At 47.2% G+C, this 17,650-nt stretch overlaps 1 protein-coding gene across 1 annotated transcript in view; it reads left to right on the top strand.

Annotated features, from left to right (window-relative positions):
- The first annotated feature begins 17,203 nt into the window (after positions 1-17,203).
- Adarb1 (adenosine deaminase RNA specific B1) overlaps positions 17,204-17,650 on the top strand; it is a 135,012-nt gene continuing 134,565 nt past the window's right edge. Inside the window, exon 1 of the mRNA XM_052162945.1 lies at positions 17,204-17,368. The gene's annotated coding sequence lies outside the window, so the exon portion shown is untranslated. The remainder of the gene's footprint in view (positions 17,369-17,650) is intronic.

Consider the following 17,650-nt stretch of genomic DNA (forward strand, 5'->3'; position numbering starts at 1 on the left):
ACCTCCGTAGGCATCAGACCTTCAAACTGTATACATGTATACCTACAGGTAAGACATTTGTACACATAAAAATAAAATAAATCTAAGAAAACCATATATGGTTTAATACTAGCACTGGGGTGGGAGTGCAGAGGCAGGCCTATCTTTGTGAAAGTTTGAGCCTAGCCTGGTCTACATAGTGAGTTCCAAGACAGCCTGGGCTATGTAGAAAGACCCTATCTCAATTAGATAGATAGATAGATAGACAGACAGACAGATAGATATTGAAAAAGAAAAGAAAAAGGAAACCATTAATAACATAAAAAACAACTAAAGCACTAGGAGAAAATATTTGTGGCAACATGACCAGGTACGAAGTCATAGAAATCTAGGACAAAGAGCAGAAGGGAAATGTGAAGAAAAGAGAGAAAGGAGAGGTTGAAATGAGCCGTCATCAGGGAGATGTCCTCTCTTGTCAGTATTCCGAGAATGAGACAGAACACCACGAGAAGCCCATTCTTCATCTAGCCGGTGCTCAGAATTCTGCAACACAGCATTTCCCTAGAGGGCGGTGGGAAGCAGGCCTCTCCTGCCGCCCTGGGGCCCAAGTCCTGAACTGCTATGGCTTGTGCGACTTCCTGGGATATCTCAGCCTACCCTCTTGTGCCACTCTCCCATGAACTCTGTCACTGGCTCAATGCCCCCGCAGCACAGGTCTTAGCCAGAGCAGTGAGGTAAAGCCACGAACAAGTAGTCCTACGGGTGTCTGAGAAGAGAGTCTGTTTCAGTTCATGAATGAGACCACTGTGGCCTAAATAATCCAGAAAAGCATCTCAGTTTCTCCAGGACCAGAATGGTGAGGGAATGCAGCAAAGACCGATATAGAAGGTCAAATTGGGCGTGGTGGCACAGGTTTATGTAGTGACAGTTTCAGAGTTTTGGTTTCTTTAAAAAAACCACAGAAATATAATAAGAATATGTTTTCATTTTCATCCCAGGTGCGGGATATGGGTCTACTTCAGATGGTCCACAGAAGCTGACTATGATTTGCCTCATGCTCTGGCAGGGGCGTGATTTTACCACCTGCCAGTAGTTTGGGCAATTGTGTAACATTTGGAATTCTGGGGACTTTTCAGCACATGCAGGTCCTAAAGTAGTGGTGTTTTGTGGGTTATCTTTGTGCCCCATTGCACCAAAGACCTTGTACCCTTGCACCAAAGACCCATTGTGCTTCGGTGAGTGCCACGGCCCTGAGGCATGGCAGCTGTCCCTTACAGCAGCCTCCAGTGGCTACCCATGACTACTATCCACAGTGCCTGGGCTCCTTATCCAGCAACAGCTCTGGCGGAAGTGCCGAGTACCCAGGGGACACCATGTTCCACTCCCCTGTCTTCCTAAGGCCAACCCGGGGCCACTGGTGGGCCAGCTTCTTTTTCGGAAAATCCACCCTCCCATTCATGGCCAGTGTTGGGGTCTCCTGAGCACTCAGCAGAATCCCCCCAAGGCCTCTAGAAGCCCGATCACCTGCAGCCTGGCTCCTAAAACCATGAAGAAGCAGCCAGTCATCCATCTTGGCCAGACCAACACCAGGGCCCCGTCCTGACCTGTCAGAATCAGCAGCCTGCCCAAGCTTAAGTGGTGCTAGGCCAGAGCCTACCCTCTCAGTCCTCCCTGTAATCTAGGGAGGCTGAACAACAGACACCATCAGGGGCTAGAGATAGCCCCGTCTTGGTACACAGCACTGAGTTTTCCTGGCCCCATAACTGTCTTGCATAGAGCAGAAAATAAACTCACAGCAGAAAAAAAGAATGCTAGAGCTCTGAGAAGAGGTTCTGGGTAGTTGGTTGATTGTTGGTCACAGTTTGCTAAGCAGTTGTGTGCAAAGAAGAGACAACAACAATAAGAAATTAGCTATGCAGATGGCAAAGATCAAACTTGGCCCCAAGAAACTCAACACCCTTCATCAACAAGAAGTAGCCTAAGGATAGCATTGCCCCCTTTCCAACCCCTGGCTTTTTTCAGGGATCTCTTTTCTTTCTTTTCTATCCCCTTTCTCTCTTATATAGTGTTAGGCGTTTGAAAGGTTGGAAGAAAAGGGATGGATAAGGGTGGAAGAAAGAAAAACCCACAAAATAACCATAGCAAACTACAGGCTTGCCATCCCAGCACGTGGGGGATGGAGCTCAGAAGGTCAGGGGGTCAAGATCATCTTTGGCCACAGAGAATTTGAGAGCAGCACGGACTTGATAAGACAGACACAAAAACAGTAACGAAAAGTCACATAGAAAAGTATGAGATCAATATGCAAAAAATCAATCGCTTTTCTGCTATCGAGAAACAATTAGGAATGAATCTTAAGGGTGCCATTTACAGTACCAACAAGTGCATTAGATTCACCAGGCTAACTGAAAGAGGTGCAGACCTTCAAAGGTTGGTACCTTCTTCAGCCTTTGTCATGGCTCCCCGGCTGTCTCTGAGACTCTCAGAGTGACTCTCCTGAATCACAGCATGATTCATGTGTGTGACGCTCAGCAGCCTTTTAGCCTCTCTCTTCTGCTTCCCTCCTATGAAACTGAAGGAAACTGTCCAATGGTCCCTCCGTGTCGCACTGGGAGTTGGTACTGGGCCGCACTCTGAAAACTGCCACACAACTGTGATGGTTTGAATGTGCTTGGCCCAGGGAGTAGCACTATTAGGAGGTGTGGCCTTGTTGGAGTGGGTGTGTCACTGTGGGTGTGGCTTTATGTCCCTCATCCTAGCTGCCTAGAAGCCAATCTTCTCCTACTAGCCTTCAGATGTAGAACTCTCAGCTCCTCCTGCACCGTGCCTGCCTGGATGCTGCCATGCTCCCGCCTTGATGATAATGGACTGAACCTCTGAACCTGTAAGCCAGCCCCAATTAAATGTTGTCCTTTAGAAGAGTTGCATTGGTCATGGTGTCTGTTCACAGCAGTAAAACCCTAAGATAACACCCCCCCCCCCCAAATAAAGGCAATCTAAGTCATCCGGGAGTACAATGGTATTTATATTCATGTTCCTTCAATATTCATATGCTACAATCTTAAGCCCCAAGGTAGTAGAATTAGGAGGAGATTTGAACTTGAGGATGGAGCCATTGCTGGGGTTAGTGTCTGTATAGACGGGACCAGGAAGAGCCACACAGCCCCCTTCTCCTACATAAGGGCATAGCAGTGAAACAGAACATGGGCAGTCACTAGATCCGGGTCTGTAGTCACCATGACCTTAGACCTCCAGGCTCCTGAACTGAGAGGAGCTCATTTCTGTCTATGGCGTGTCTCCACTTGTGTTCTCCTCCTCGTGTTTCTCCACAGGCAGAGGGTAACCAAGCAGAGAGGGAGCCCCTCTGGACTCCTGCGCTAGCTCTGGGGCTACTTCCATGTTGGCTTATTCCTGAAATGTCAGGTTGGTTTAACATTTGAAACTCAGTCACCTTGATTCAGACTTTTAATAGAACAGAGCAGAAACATTCAGACGTCCTTCTGAAGGCCGAAGAAAACAAGCTGCAGAATTCAGTATGTGTTTATGAGGAGAAAAAAAATTCTTAGGAAAGTAAGGGTAGGGAGAGACTTCCTTTATTTCATAGGGGACATCTTTCATTAGCCCCCTAACACACACACACACACACACACACACACACACGCACACACACACCCATACAGGAACATACATCTACACACACACATATACACACATACAGCCGCCATTCAGCCCCACCCCCACACTCTTGCACATACATACACACTCACTTTCCACACAATACACACTCTCACACACACACACACACACACACACACACACTAGTAACCATGAATAGACTGAATCAGAAAAATACCAGGATCATGCAGTAGAAGGCTCAGTTTTCAAGAAGTCCAGTCTTCTTGAAAAGGCTCCAGGTCCAGCTGTCCTTATCAAAATCCCAGCAGGACCCCGGTGTAGACACTGCCCAATGGAATAAGAGCTAATTAGGTGGGAAGGCCTCGGAACAACCCTGACAGGCCTAGAAGATTTATCAGTTTCATTTGTGTGAGGACTCAAGGCAGTGTGGTATTGGCCCTGTAGAGAAACAGATCAGTAGGACAGAACGAGAGTGCAGGAATAGACCAGTAGCCGTGAGAAATCCCAAGGATGGCTTCGCTTGGCTGGAGGCCTGACTGGAAGGGAGTTTTCTAGGGTAACAGCTGCTCTAGTTCTAGGCCGGGGATCTGATTCCAGTCTGTGTTTGTGAGGCATTACAATGGACTTTAGACACCTGTGTTTAACTGTATGTAAATTGTATGTTAACGAACTGAATTAGTGACTGGTGAGAAGAGGGTTTGGCAAGGGGGGAGGGGTTGGGGGTGGAAGGTGGTCAGAGCTGGGCATCGTGGGGACACAGGATCATAGGAGATGGCTTTTCCGGTTAATGGATGACAGGAGAAAGCGGCTACAGCTCTGAGTTCTGCTGCTCTCTAGGAACAGGCCTCCTTGCTGAGCTCAAACCCTCTTGTCCTGCAGACCTGTGATATGCTGCTGGGCATTTTGTCATTAGGCATCATGGCAGGAATCTGAGCCACCTATTCCTGGCTCCCCCTCATTTCCAGCCCTAAGGGGATGGTGGCTGAATGGGCATGGCTGAATTCATGCCTCCTGCAGGCATGAATCTTGATGAAGTTCTGATTATTAACTTCATTACAACAGCCCTTCTTCCAGCCAGTGTCTACCTTACACCCTACAGACCATCAAGGAGGGTGGTACTCCTTCCCCCATTATCTCCTCCTCCCCTTCCTCTTCCTCCTCCTCCTCTTCCTCCTCCTCCTCTTCCTCCTCCTCTTCCTCCTTCTCCTCTTCCTCCTCCTCCTCTTCCTCCTCCTCCTCTTCCTCCTCCTCTTCCTCCTTCTCCTCTTCCTCCTCCTCCTCTTCCTCCTCCTCCTCTTCCTCCTCCTCTTTCTCCTCCTCCTCTTCCTCCCCTTCCTCTTCCTCCTCCTCCTCTTCCTCCTCCTCCTCTTCCTCCTCCTCCTCTTCCTCCTCCTCCTCTTCCTCCTCCTCCTCTTCCTCCTCCTCTTCCTCCTCCTCTTCCTCCTCCTCCTCTTCCTCCTCCTCCTCTTCCTCCTCCTCTTTCTCCTCCTCCTCTTCCTCCCCTTCCTCTTCCTCCTCCTCCTCTTCCTCCTCCTCCTCTTCCTCCTCCTCCTCTTCCTCCTCCTCTTTCTCCTCCTCCTCTTCCTCCTCCTCTTCCTCCTCTTCCTCTTCCTCCTCCTTCTCCTCCTCCTTCTCCTCTTCCTCCTCCTCTTCCTCCTCCCCTTTCTCCTCCTCCTCCTCTTCCTCCTCCTTTCTTCTCCTCCTCGTCCTCCTCTTTCTCCTCTTCTTCCTCCTCCTCTTCCTCCTCCTCCTCCTCTTCTTCTTTCTTCTTTCTTCTTTCTTCTTCTATAACTCCCACCTACCCACCCAGCACTGGCAGGTGCTAGGACTGGAGGCCTGGATCCTCATGGAGGGGCTACCTTGGGGTGCTTAGTCGAGTAACAGGCACACCTGATACCCTTATTCAAATCCACCTATGGGATACTGGCAAGTAGGGCCTAAGAACCCCGGCTGGTGTACCCAGGCTGCTGCTACTCGGGAGATAGGGAGGGGTTCACAGAGCTTCCTGTCAGCACAGACCAAATGCAACGCAGATATTACCAGACAGTCAAGGGAGGAAATCTGTTTTTTTCCATTTTGGGAAATAGTCAAAGATTTTATATTCCACCAAAAATAGAAGTGGAATTCTTGAAAGCAAAAAATAGGTGGGCTGATGTATGTATGTATGTATGGGACTCAAACAGATATGCGCAGACTGTGAATGCTCTCATCTCTCTGGAATGTGACCCTGGAACCAGAGGGAAGCTGGCCTGCATGAGCTGTGGCTCTCCGAATCTCCCAGGCAGGCCTGGCTGCCCTCTCCTTGCCATGGGGACATCTGGGGACTCTCCCTCACTCCTACCTGTGATCTGACAGAGCAAGTGGGACCCTCCCTGCATAGTCTTGTTGACGTACTGGTTAGTAACTTGATTGCATGCTCCCAGGGTGCTCAGAACTGGACAGATGGGGATATTTTCCCCTTTAGATCCAAATCTTTTAAATATGACTGCCACATTCCATCGCAGGTAAGAAGGTCCTCTGGGACTCGGTTTAGGCAGAAAGAATGATTTCCATTTAGAAGTCTGGTTTATATGTTCAGATTTTATTTTATTTTTTAAATGTACTTTGTTCAAAATAGATCATTTCCCTTTGACAAAATCGTAACTTCTCTGACGAGGATTCTGAAACCCGAGGAGGGACTCGTGTCCAGCGAGTGACCTATTTTCGTTCCTGCCAGAGCTACCTGCAATGGCTTCATAGAAAATGATGCTTGACAGCCTTGTCTCCTAGGCCCAGCTACAGCATCATCAGGATGCAGCACTCGCGAGGGAGTGCTTGGCAGCCAGACCACAGTGGTCCACTCGAAGCTCCACGGTGTCTCCATCACTCTCAGGCCTCCGCATAGCCCACGAAGCCAGACCTTGGGCGGGCAGCCAAGCGGAGAGGATCCCGACTAAAGTTCTGGGCTTTCTTTCCAGCTTGTTTTACGTTGGCTTCTTCCTGAAATGCAAGGCTGGCTGAACATTTGAACTTCATTAGGAGATGGGCTTACTTGGACTTAAGGTGCTTCTGAAAATGGATCATTGTCTTTTATTTCTTACATATGTAAAATATCCCCACAGAAATTTATAAATACAACTGAAGATTATTTTTTAAAGATTAATTATTTATTTAGTTATTATATGTAAGTACACGGTAGCTGTCTTCAGACACCAGAAGAGGGTGTCAGATCTCTTTACAGATGGTTGTGAGCCGCCATGAGGGTGCTGGGTTTTGAACCCATGACCTTTGGAAGAGTAGTCAGTGCTCTTACCTGATGAGCCATCTCTCCAGCCCCAGAATAAACGTAGAGATTGAGAAGGCAGGTGGTGGTGTGCATGTTTAATCCCAGCACTTAGTAGGTAGAGGCAGGCAACTTGGTCTACAGAGTGAGTTCTAGGACATCCAGGGCTACACAGACAAACTCTGTCTCTGAAAACAAACAAACAAACAAACAAACATGAACTGGCACCTTTAACAGTGTGAGGATACTCATTCTTTAAAAATTGACATATAACTTATAAACAATTTTTTTTGTCCGCACTAGAGGTAGACTACAGGACACCAAGCAAGCCCTAGGTTCTACAGAGGTATGCCAGAGCCGCAGGGACTGTACTCACAGAGGGCTGTGAGCCACCATGTGGGTGTCGGGGCTGGAACCTGCATCCTACGGAAGAGCAGCCAGGGCTCTTCAAGGATGAGCCCTCACTCCAGATCCCTAATATTTAATTAAAAACATTTAATTTTTTAATTTATGTGTATGAATGTTTTACACACATGTACATCTGTGTGCCACATATGTGCTTGGTGCCAGTGTAGTAAGAAGAGGGTATCAGACCCCTTGAAAATGGAGTTACAGTTGGTTGTGAGCCTCTGTGTAGGTGCTGGGAACGGAACCTGAGTCCTACAAGAGCAGCCAGTGCTCTTAACTGCTGAGTCGTCTCTCCTGGGCCCTAATTTTAAAATTTTGACACAGGTCTAAGTTGCCCAGGTTGGCTTTAAACTCTCTCAGGCAAGCCTTGATTGCAATCCTCCTGCCTCAGCCTCCTAAGCATCTGGAAGTACAGGCGTGTCCATCAGGCCTGGTGATGTCAGTGTACTTCGAAGGAAAATTCTAGCAACCCTTTTGATGAACGTAATGGGATCATTAAAAACAAAAAACAAAAAAAACCCTGTGGGACTGGTCACAGTGTTGGGAATGTGATCCTGGCACTGGGATCCCAGTACTGGGGTAAGGGGGCAGACTGGCACAAATTCAAAGCCAGCCCAGCATAGCATAGCTTCCAGGCCAACCGGGAATACACAGTTAGGCTCCATCTCAAAACAGTCAAGGTCCTTGGGAAATATTAAATACTAACAGCAGCCAAGAACATATTTAAAAAATAATATAACAGAACTGAATAAAGACCCTGTAGTCAAAGCACTTACCATAAGCTTCAGTGTTTAAGGAAGCAAGTATTGGTACAGGGACAGACAGGTGACCACACCCAAAAAAGTAGCCTTGGTGAGGAGGGTGGGGCGGCAGCCACCACACGTGTTCGCTTGATTTACAGTGAAGGTAATAGTGCGATAAATACTGGGCTAGCTGGACACTGAATAGAAACAGGCTGGATCCAAACTTCTGCCTCCCATGATGCTAACGGGAAGTCGCAGGTTTTTGATTGCCGTAAAGTTGATATGGCAAGGACAGATTCAGAAGGTAGTAACAGCGCATTTTTATGACCACACAAATAGCTAAGATTTCCTAGACAAGATGCAAAAAGACAATAACCACAAAGAACAATACAGACAAATTGGATCTCATTGAAATTAATAACTTCGATTAATCAGAGGCCATTAAGATTATGAAAGAGCAAACCAGAGAGTGGGAGAAGGCATTTATAACACACACAGCTGGCAAGAGTCTGTGTCCGGATAGACAAAGAAGGGAGTAAGGAGGAAAAGAACCAACCTCGTAGCTCTTCAACAGAATGTGTGTACGCATGGAAGGTCTCAAAGCATCAACATGCTCAGCCCCATGGCTGTCAGAGAAGTGCAGTAGACCATGGACAATGCAACAAAAAGTAGCCAGAAGTCTGTTCTGCACCCCCCCCACCTCCCCTACCCATGTAGAAAACACGTGGGAAAATGTCACTGCTTATGGGAGCAGAGGGTTCCTGCCTCCTGGGATGCAAGGATGGAGCAGGGAACGGATGTCCAGAGGCATGGATGGAAGTGTTCATAGGAACATTAGACATCACAGTAAAGGCAGGCAGCAAACCAAGCCTCAGCAGTGGCAGGTGAATACCTTGTTTCCCCGAAGCTGAATGTGATGTGATGTGGCTACAAGGTAACCAGCCAGTGTTGTTACCTTAGGGAAATTGGTTCTCAGGTAGAACTAAGTTGCAAGAAGCAAGGCACAGAAGAGCATTTATTACTGGGCAGTGGTGGCGCAGGCCTTTAATCCCAGCACTTGGGAGGCAGAGGCAGGCAGATTTCTGAGTTTGAGGACAACTTGGTCTACAGAGTGAGTTCCAGGTCAGCCAGGGCTACACAGAGAAACCCTGTCTCAAAAAACAAAAAAATAAAACAAAACAAAAAAACCCAAACTATAAATATAATAAAAGCCAACAGCTTAATAAAAATGCATAAAAGATAACTTTACAAAAAGAAAACATGTACATAAGGACATTGGACCTCACCAGTAATAGAGAAATGACCTCACCTGGAGCTGATTCTTATGCGTAGTATAAAGTTGTCCCTAATTCTGTTTTCCCTCCAGGGACACATACATGGCTGAGCATCAGTTCCTGGTCATCTGATTCACCGCTGGCCTCTGGCACCCTATCCTATGTGCGTGCCCATTTTTGTTGTCACTATGTCCACTGCCGCACAAAGGCCTTTACTGTAACTGAGTGGTCCACCTTGTTAGTGGCCGTACAGGTCCCTGGCTTTATTTTCTTCTTTAGAAGTCCCATGGCTACTCTAGATCCTCAGTCTCCCATTACATATCTTAGATGTTGTAGAAATTATTTAATCCTGACCCGGGGTTACCACCTTGCCTTAGATCACTTAGTTCCTAGATAATAGACACACAACCTTGTACAGTAAGCCGTAACCAGTGCAAGAGCCTGGCAGTTATCTCCCTCTGTTATTAGAATCTACTTGCCTAAGAACCCGAGTTGTTACTTACTGTGTTTCATCTGGGCTTCTCTTAACCCAACTGGCCAGCCCTCAGGGCCATGTTCTCTTGAATCCTAACTCATGGCGGCTTCTCCTTCCCACTCCTCCTCTTCTTCTTCCTCTCATGCTTCTCCTCTGACCCCAAGCCTGCCCAACGTAAGCCTCACCTACGTCTCTTCTGCCCAACTATTAGCTGTTGGCATCTTTATCTACCAATCTGGGGCAATGAGTCTTAGGGGCCCGATATTAACACTAGAATACAGACAGCATCAGGCCATCCTATTATACTTAGAACCAGTCAAGCTGCATGGAATCCATGGTAGAATATTTAGGATCCCTGTGACTCTGAAATTGACATCTTAGCCATTAGCACAATGTGTGACTATATATTTACTTTCATTGATTCTTAAAGAATGTCTTTTCTTCTCAAAGATCAGGTACTGTTTAAGTTTATTCTTTTTGTTGTTGTTGTTGTTTTTTTTTTTTTTTTTTGAGATAGGGTTTTTCTGCATAGCCCTGGCTGTTCTGGAATTTGCTCTGTAGACCAGGCTGGCCTCGAACTCAGAAATCCCACCTGCCTCTGCCTCCCAGAGTGCTGGGATTACAGGCATGCGCCACCACCACCCGGCTCTTAAGTTTATTCTTAATTCATACTTTTGAAGTTACTATAAATATATATATTCCAATATATTATATATAATCCAATATATATTGGATTATATATAATATGTATAAATATATTCTATCCATATATATATATTCCAGTATATATTGGAATATACATCTGGTGAGCCTGAAAGACGGCTCAGTGGATAAAAGCAATTGTTTCTCTTGCAGAGGACTAGAGTTTAGTTCGTAACATCCACCTGGATTACTCACAGCATCCCAATACAGGTATTGCCTTAATACGTGTATGTACACACAGAAACAAAAGCATAAGCAAACTAAACTTTAAAAATTAAATTTACTATTTTTATTTTATTCATGTTTGCCTGTGTATTCATATGTTTGTCATAGCCATGTTTTGTGCCTGTGAAGGTCAGAAGAGAGTTGTTAGATTCCCTAGACCTGAAGTTAAAGATGTTTGTGAGCCACCATGTGGGTGTAGGGACTCAAACCCAGGACCTCTGCATGAACAACAAGTGCTCTGAACCACTGAGCCCTCTCTCCAGCCTCCTAAAATCAAACCTTATATTACATATTTGCTGCTGATTCGTAGAAAAATCATGTTTGGGTGGTGCATGCCAACTTTAAACTCTGCAATACTGTCTTCTTGTTAATTTCCTTAATAAGTTTCCTAGACGAAAACTTCTGTCTCTGTAGCCATACCCATTTCTTCCTTTACCTCCTTCAACCCATGCCTGTCTTGCTGGGTTGACAGACATGTCTGGGAGCTGCAGACAGTGGTGGGAAGAGCATCATTCATTCCTATCTTGCATCTAATTCAAAGAGTAGTCTTGGCATTTTGAATTTGTTTCAGGTGTTTTCAGAGATGGCTTTTGTGGTGGTTCATCTTGGTTGTTAGCTTAGACTGGAACAAACAGAGATATGCCTCTGAGTGGGTCTGGAAGGGCATTTCTTAGGAAGATTTGAGGAGGGAAGATCTTTCTCAAGTGTGGGTCCCTTCTGGCGACAGTCCACACATAAGGAGGTCAGAGAGAAAAGTTCCTGGGTTTTGCCTGACCTTTGCTCCTTGAGATGTTGTTGCTACCCTTCACTTTCGTCAGAACCCAGCGTCTGCCTTCCCATGTGGACTTAAGATCAGTGACTCTCCAGGAATCCTTCAAGCCTTCAGTGCCAAATTGAGACCTCTGAGGATACAGCTGTCGCTGGTCTTTGCTACGCTGTGGCTTCTTTTTCCCACCCTTTATACACTGGTTTCACCCCCTACTACATAGGAGGGAAAGGAGGATACAGGGGAAAGAGAGAGATTAGAGATCCTTGAGTCTAATTGCTCTCCTTTCTTCTTTGCTTATAGCTGATGGTCTTTGCTACTGTGTGGTTTCTTCTTTTTCCAACCTTTTATTCCTGTCCCACCATTTCACTTCCTATCACTAAACAGGATAGAAGGATAGAGGGAAGAGAGATAGAGATCCCTGAATCTTCCTTTCTTCTTTGAGCATGACCACTAACAAACTGGACTCCTAACAAACCACAACCAACATCCCTGAATGACCAACAACCACCCACCCCACGTATTGGGGCTCTAGCATTTATATATCCTCTGAAAAGTTCCCAGAATTCCAAATGTCACACAATTGCAGAAACTATCAGCAGCTGGTAAAACTACACTTGTGCTAGAGCACAAGGTAAATCATTTAGTCAGGTTTCTGCGGACATGCTGAAGCAGCCTCATATTCCCATACCTGGGATTAAAATGAAAACATACTCTGTGTTTAAAGAAAGCAAAATTCCAGAGTTGTCACCACAGAAGGCCTTATGGAATAAACACCTAGCATGTTCTCAGCCTCTCCAGTGTGCAGCCAGCCTCTGTTGGACTACCCAGTATGTAGTATTTAAGTAAGTTTAATGAATTGCCCTTGTAATTGTCTTGGTTTACATAATATAGAATTACTTGGAAAGAGGGAATCTCAATAGCATTGTCACAATCCCACTGACCTGCGAGCATGTCTGTGGGGCACTACCATGATTGCTAATTTATATAGCAGGGCCCCGCCCACTGTCAGAGGTACCATCCCTAGGCAGGGGGTCCTGTTCTGTATAAAAATGGAAGCTATACAGCTCTGAGCAAGCCAGTAAGCAGCATTCTACCATGGCTTCTGCTTCAGTTCCTGCCCTGATTTCTCTTAGTGACAGAATGTATACTCAGAAGCGTAAGCTGAAAGTACAATCTTCTCCTATATTGTTTTCGGTAATGGTGTTTATCTTCGCAACAGAAAGCAAACTCAGACAGTAACATATAATTCATTCTTTCAATTTCTTCCTTTAGAGCAGTGGTTCTCAGCCTTCCTAATGCTGTGACCCTTTAATACAGTTCCTCATATTGTGGTGACCTCCAACTATAAAATTATTTCACTGCTACTTCTTAACTGTAATTTTGCTACTGTTATGAATCATAGTGTGCTGGGTGGTGTGGTGCACACCTGTAATCCCAGAACTCTGGGAGGCAGAGGCAGGCGGATTTCTGAGTTCGAGGCCAGCCTGGTCTACAGAGTGAGTTCCAGGACAGCTAGGGCTATACAGAGAAACCCTGACTTGAAAAAACCAAATCCAAAACACAAACAAACAAAATGAATCATAATGTAAATATCTGTGTTTTCCGATGATCTTAGGTGGCCCCTGTGAAAGGTTCTTTTGGGATTTTGACCCACAGGTTGAGATTAACCAATGCTTAATCTTAATATTGCTTTCCTCAGACTAAGGAAGCTCCCTTCTGACTTTCCTAAGAGTGGTTCTCCAAACAGAAACTGGATTTTATTAGCGGCTTTGTATTCTTGTTTTTCCCCCCTTTTGAGATAGGGTTTCATACCCTCAGCCTTGAACTGATCCTCCTGTCTTGGCCTATTTAGTGCTAGCACCACAGGCCTGATGCAAGGTTGGCTTCTCAAAATTCCTTTTCTGAAGCTCCTGAGATGATGATCCGACGTTGCCCCATGTTTCGACATGATTAGGGAATGTAAAAATATTAACACAAAGTCACGGTTTGGGAAAATATGCAATTTGAGCAGGCCATTGTTTGTTTGTGGCTGGAGTCTGGCTTGCTCAGTGCTTTCCTCTGGCTCTGTGATAATTTTGGATTTTATCAGTGAAGTGAGTCCATACTTGTTCTTCTTCTTAGGTTTTGAAACCGGAGAGTGATTCAGTGGTAGAATGCTCCATGGGTTCCAGGGTTTGATCTGTACCACAAAAATAAAACTTAAGAAAAGAAAATGGGGCATGGGATTTGAAGTTTTTCTCTTTGTAGTTAATAGCGTCCCCAATACACTGCTGAATCTCCAAGGTCACTCTAACCTCCCATTTTCAAATCCAATGGGGTTTCATCTTTTCTTCTCTTGGCTTTTTTCTGGGGTCCTCCTGTGTCCTAGCTTCTCTTTTCTCCTCCCCCCACTCTCTTTAGGTGGTTGGTTACCTCTTCTGCTTCCTTGGGTCTCACATGGATGTCCTCCTCCTGACTATTCTCTTGGGTGTTGCTATCCGCCTTCCTGATACTGCCTGAGCATCCGACAGACTTGCACGCTCAACAGAGCCAAAAGGACCTCTATCTTCGCCCCACTGCAACACTTTCCTTACCACCATCTCCCCCAGCACCAGATGGTAGTCCTTTTTGTGAGTTCCCCCCTCCCCGGGCTGCTGCAGTCAGTGCATCCCTCTTAATCTGACTGAGAGCTATTTCCCTTGCAGTCCCACCTGACTTAAGCTCTCTGCATCCAGTCCGGGACCCTGTGTCAGCATGGAAGCTGGTACCCATCAGCCATCGCGCCTCACTACTGGTGTGTCACTCTTTATTTATTCCTTCCCTAGAAGCCCACACACTTTGATGGTGGCTGATCTAACTCCCAGCTCCAAAAGGTAGATCCTTCTTGGCTCATTTTTTTTTCATATAATGGGCCAGATGGTGAATATTTTAAGCCTTGTATATCACATAAGCCCGATGCATGTTTTCACCCCTCATTACAATGTTAACTGTAAAATTATTTCTTAGGTTGTGAAGTGCACAAAAGTGGGCCACAGATCTGTCAATCCCCCTGGGGCTTAATCATTCCATTTATTTCACCTCCTGGTAGTTGAGGGAGGGTGTAAGAGCCAAAGGAGGCAGGCAGTGTAACTCCACAGGAACACTGGCAGCAGTTCTAATTCCGGAGGTGAAATTACTCTCTCCTCCATCTTGGGCACCCTCACCACCATCTTCCCTCATGCTAAAGAAACCGCTCAAATACCACAGGCCTATTTCCTTCAATAATGTATGTGTATGTGTATATATATACACATACATACATACACACACACACACACACACACACACTCAGATATTTTTGAGGTCTGCCCCCTAGCATAGCTATAGTCATTTTGTTCCATGCTTGCCAGCTATTTTATATTGTTGCTGTAATATCCCTGGTAGTCATTGACACAGACAAATAACTTGACTCAGAGCAGGGTCATGCTGACCACATACCCTGTTTTTTTTTTTTTTTTCTTCTGTATGTTATGAGGTTTGTTAATCTTAAGAAATTCCACAACCATAAGCTTCACTTAGGACCCATCAAATTAAAGTTCAATATGGACTGTTATGTCTAAAATGGCTTGAGTCAGGGCTGTCCACCAGGCAAGCACTTCCAGCACCTCCGTATGAGCTCATTGTGGTTTTTGTGGGTTTAGCCTTTGTAAGCTGCCTTGAGAAATGTCCAGCACACAGCTTTTAGCTTTCAAGCCTAAGCTGTTGCCCTGGTCGATCAGTCTTTAGGTGTGTGTTCAATAAACCAACCTGACTGAAGTCGGTGTTCATGTGGTTTGTGGGGCGACTCCTGGACTGATTATATGTGTGTGTGTGTGTGTGTATCATAATTCATATTTGTATGTGTTACGATTTCTAAGACTGCACCATCAAGTCTTTCTGGTCACCAGTGATGGACTAGGTTTCGGATGGATCAACATCTCTCCTATAGATGGAATGATCGGTCCAGTTTCACAGTGAGGTGTCATAGTGGGTTTGCCAAGTTTAAGTCCAACATACCTGCTCCTTACCCTGAGCTGCCTTCCAGTTATGCTACTGTGGCATCCTGATCTGTTCCACTTCCAGACTATAAAGATGAAGATGTCTTCCTAACCAACACCTCCCACCCATGCATATGACACCACCAGACACCCAGAGACTATCAAAATGTCATTTTCTAGCTTCTGTTTATGTTATCCTCACTTCAAGTTATTTTTTTTGGGGGGGGGGGAACAGTGTACACAGTAGACAAAGAAGGCCATTCCAGTTAGTCCTGGACGAGACCACAGAGTTCTATTTTTGCTGTAACAATCCACAATGAACCAAAGGTCTATCAAAGCCATAGTCTCTGATGAACATCCTTTGTCCAGAACTCTGTCTCTCATGTTTACTTTTGTGAGGTCAGCATCTTCAAGTCAGTCAGAGTCACGGGAACACAGGTGATGCACACAGGGGCTGGAAAGGACCTGTGTGTTGGAACTTGCTTTCTTGTGGCCAAACCACAGCTATTATGAGAAGCAACGGTGAGTTAGCTTACTAACATAGCTTACTTAACAGTGGATAACACAGGACATATGCGAGTGAGGTCATCCCGTGGGAAGCAGAGATGAACCAAACCAGCTGAACACAGCATACACAGCTGTTCATCAGACTTACCAATCATAACTTTAAGTTATTAAGTTCTGGGGTAGTTTGAGACCCAGAAACAGACACACTTGTCCTTGTGTACAGATTTGTATGTGAAACTTGACATCCTAGTAGGCAGTCCAAAAGTGATGATTTCTACTTACCTGCCAACAAGTACACCCGTAGACACTACCTGGTGCCCACTTTTTAGGCAGGCTGAAGAACTCATTGAGTCTAGTCCAAGGGACAGGTTTTTGTGATGGAAACAGATGTGGACCCGTTGCAACACTACTCCTGTGGTTCTGGACCTCTCCAGGCCCTATTCTGGCATAGCATCCCATATTCTGGTAAGAGCATATGCTGAGGGGGTGGGGGCATGCAAGTTGCTGACCACATCCTAAGAGCTTAAAACGGTGCTTTACCTGCACACGTCTTTACTAGTCCGTTTTCTTTTTAAAACAAATGAGGAAACAGGCAGAGCAAGTACAAGACTCGTCTGATATGCCTAAGAGGTGGCAGAGCCTGAACTTGACCCTGGGGGTCAGGGTTAAAAACTGACATTTCTAGAGACCAACAGCAGACACCCTGCTTCACAAAATCGCGTCCCTGCTCCTCTCCCTACTTATTACCAAGGTCTATGGAGGTGGGTGTGACCAGGGCCAGCTCTCAAAACCGGAGGAAGGCCCAGGGATGATTCTCACGGTATGCCAGGTACCACGTACGAGGTGCAGTGGTCTTCAAGTGGCGGTCACGGTCGCCCTTCAGTGGCTCCTCTCTGATTTTCCCTGCCCCGTTTCCAGCTCCCACCCATCCGAGGCTTCCTGCTCGGGTCTCCTCAGTGCGAGTTCGAGAATCCCGCCCCCGTCGATCTTCTCAGAGCCTGTTGTTGAGTCTCCCTGGCGACGCACGACCTGTTTTGGTTCTAAACCGCTAACCCTCCAGGTTCCCTCCGCCGCGGGCGAGTCTGGGACGTGGGCTCCGTGGGGCCCGGAGGCGCGGGCGCGCGCACGTCGGCGTCTGGCGCTGGCTCCACCCCTACATGCGAGCACGCGCGCGCGGCTGCTGCGGCGGCGGCGGCCTGGGCGGGGCGAGCCGAGGGGGCGGAGCCGCTGGAGCCAAGGCTAGAGGCAGAGGCTGAGGCAGCGGCTGAGGCTCGAGGTGGCTGAGGCTGAGGCGGCGGCTAGGGGGCTCCGAGCCGGGGCCGCGGGGCCAGCCGAGGCCGCCGCAGCGCCCGGGGCCAGTCGCCGGCAGCTTGCGGGCGCAGCGCGAGCAGAGGTAAGGCGGCGGGGACGCGGGCGGCCGCGTTTATGTAAGCGCGGGGCAGGTGGCTGAGGCCGCGCAGCGCCGGCGGCCGCGGACCTGACCGCCGACCCCAGACCCTATGGAGCCCGGGCCAGGCCCGCGGAGGGCTGCGGGGGTCGCCGGCGCATCCCGGGCGGCGCGCGGAGGGCGGGCCGCGGTCCTCTTGGATGCGCTGCGCTGCGGGAGGAGGCTGCGCCCAGGACGGCTCGTCCGCTCCTGGAGGCGCAGCGTCCGCGTGGGATGCGCTGCGCCGTG

The sequence above is a fragment of the Apodemus sylvaticus genome, chromosome 19 (assembly GCF_947179515.1).
Source record: "Apodemus sylvaticus chromosome 19, mApoSyl1.1, whole genome shotgun sequence".
Lineage (NCBI taxonomy): Eukaryota > Metazoa > Chordata > Mammalia > Rodentia > Muridae > Apodemus > Apodemus sylvaticus.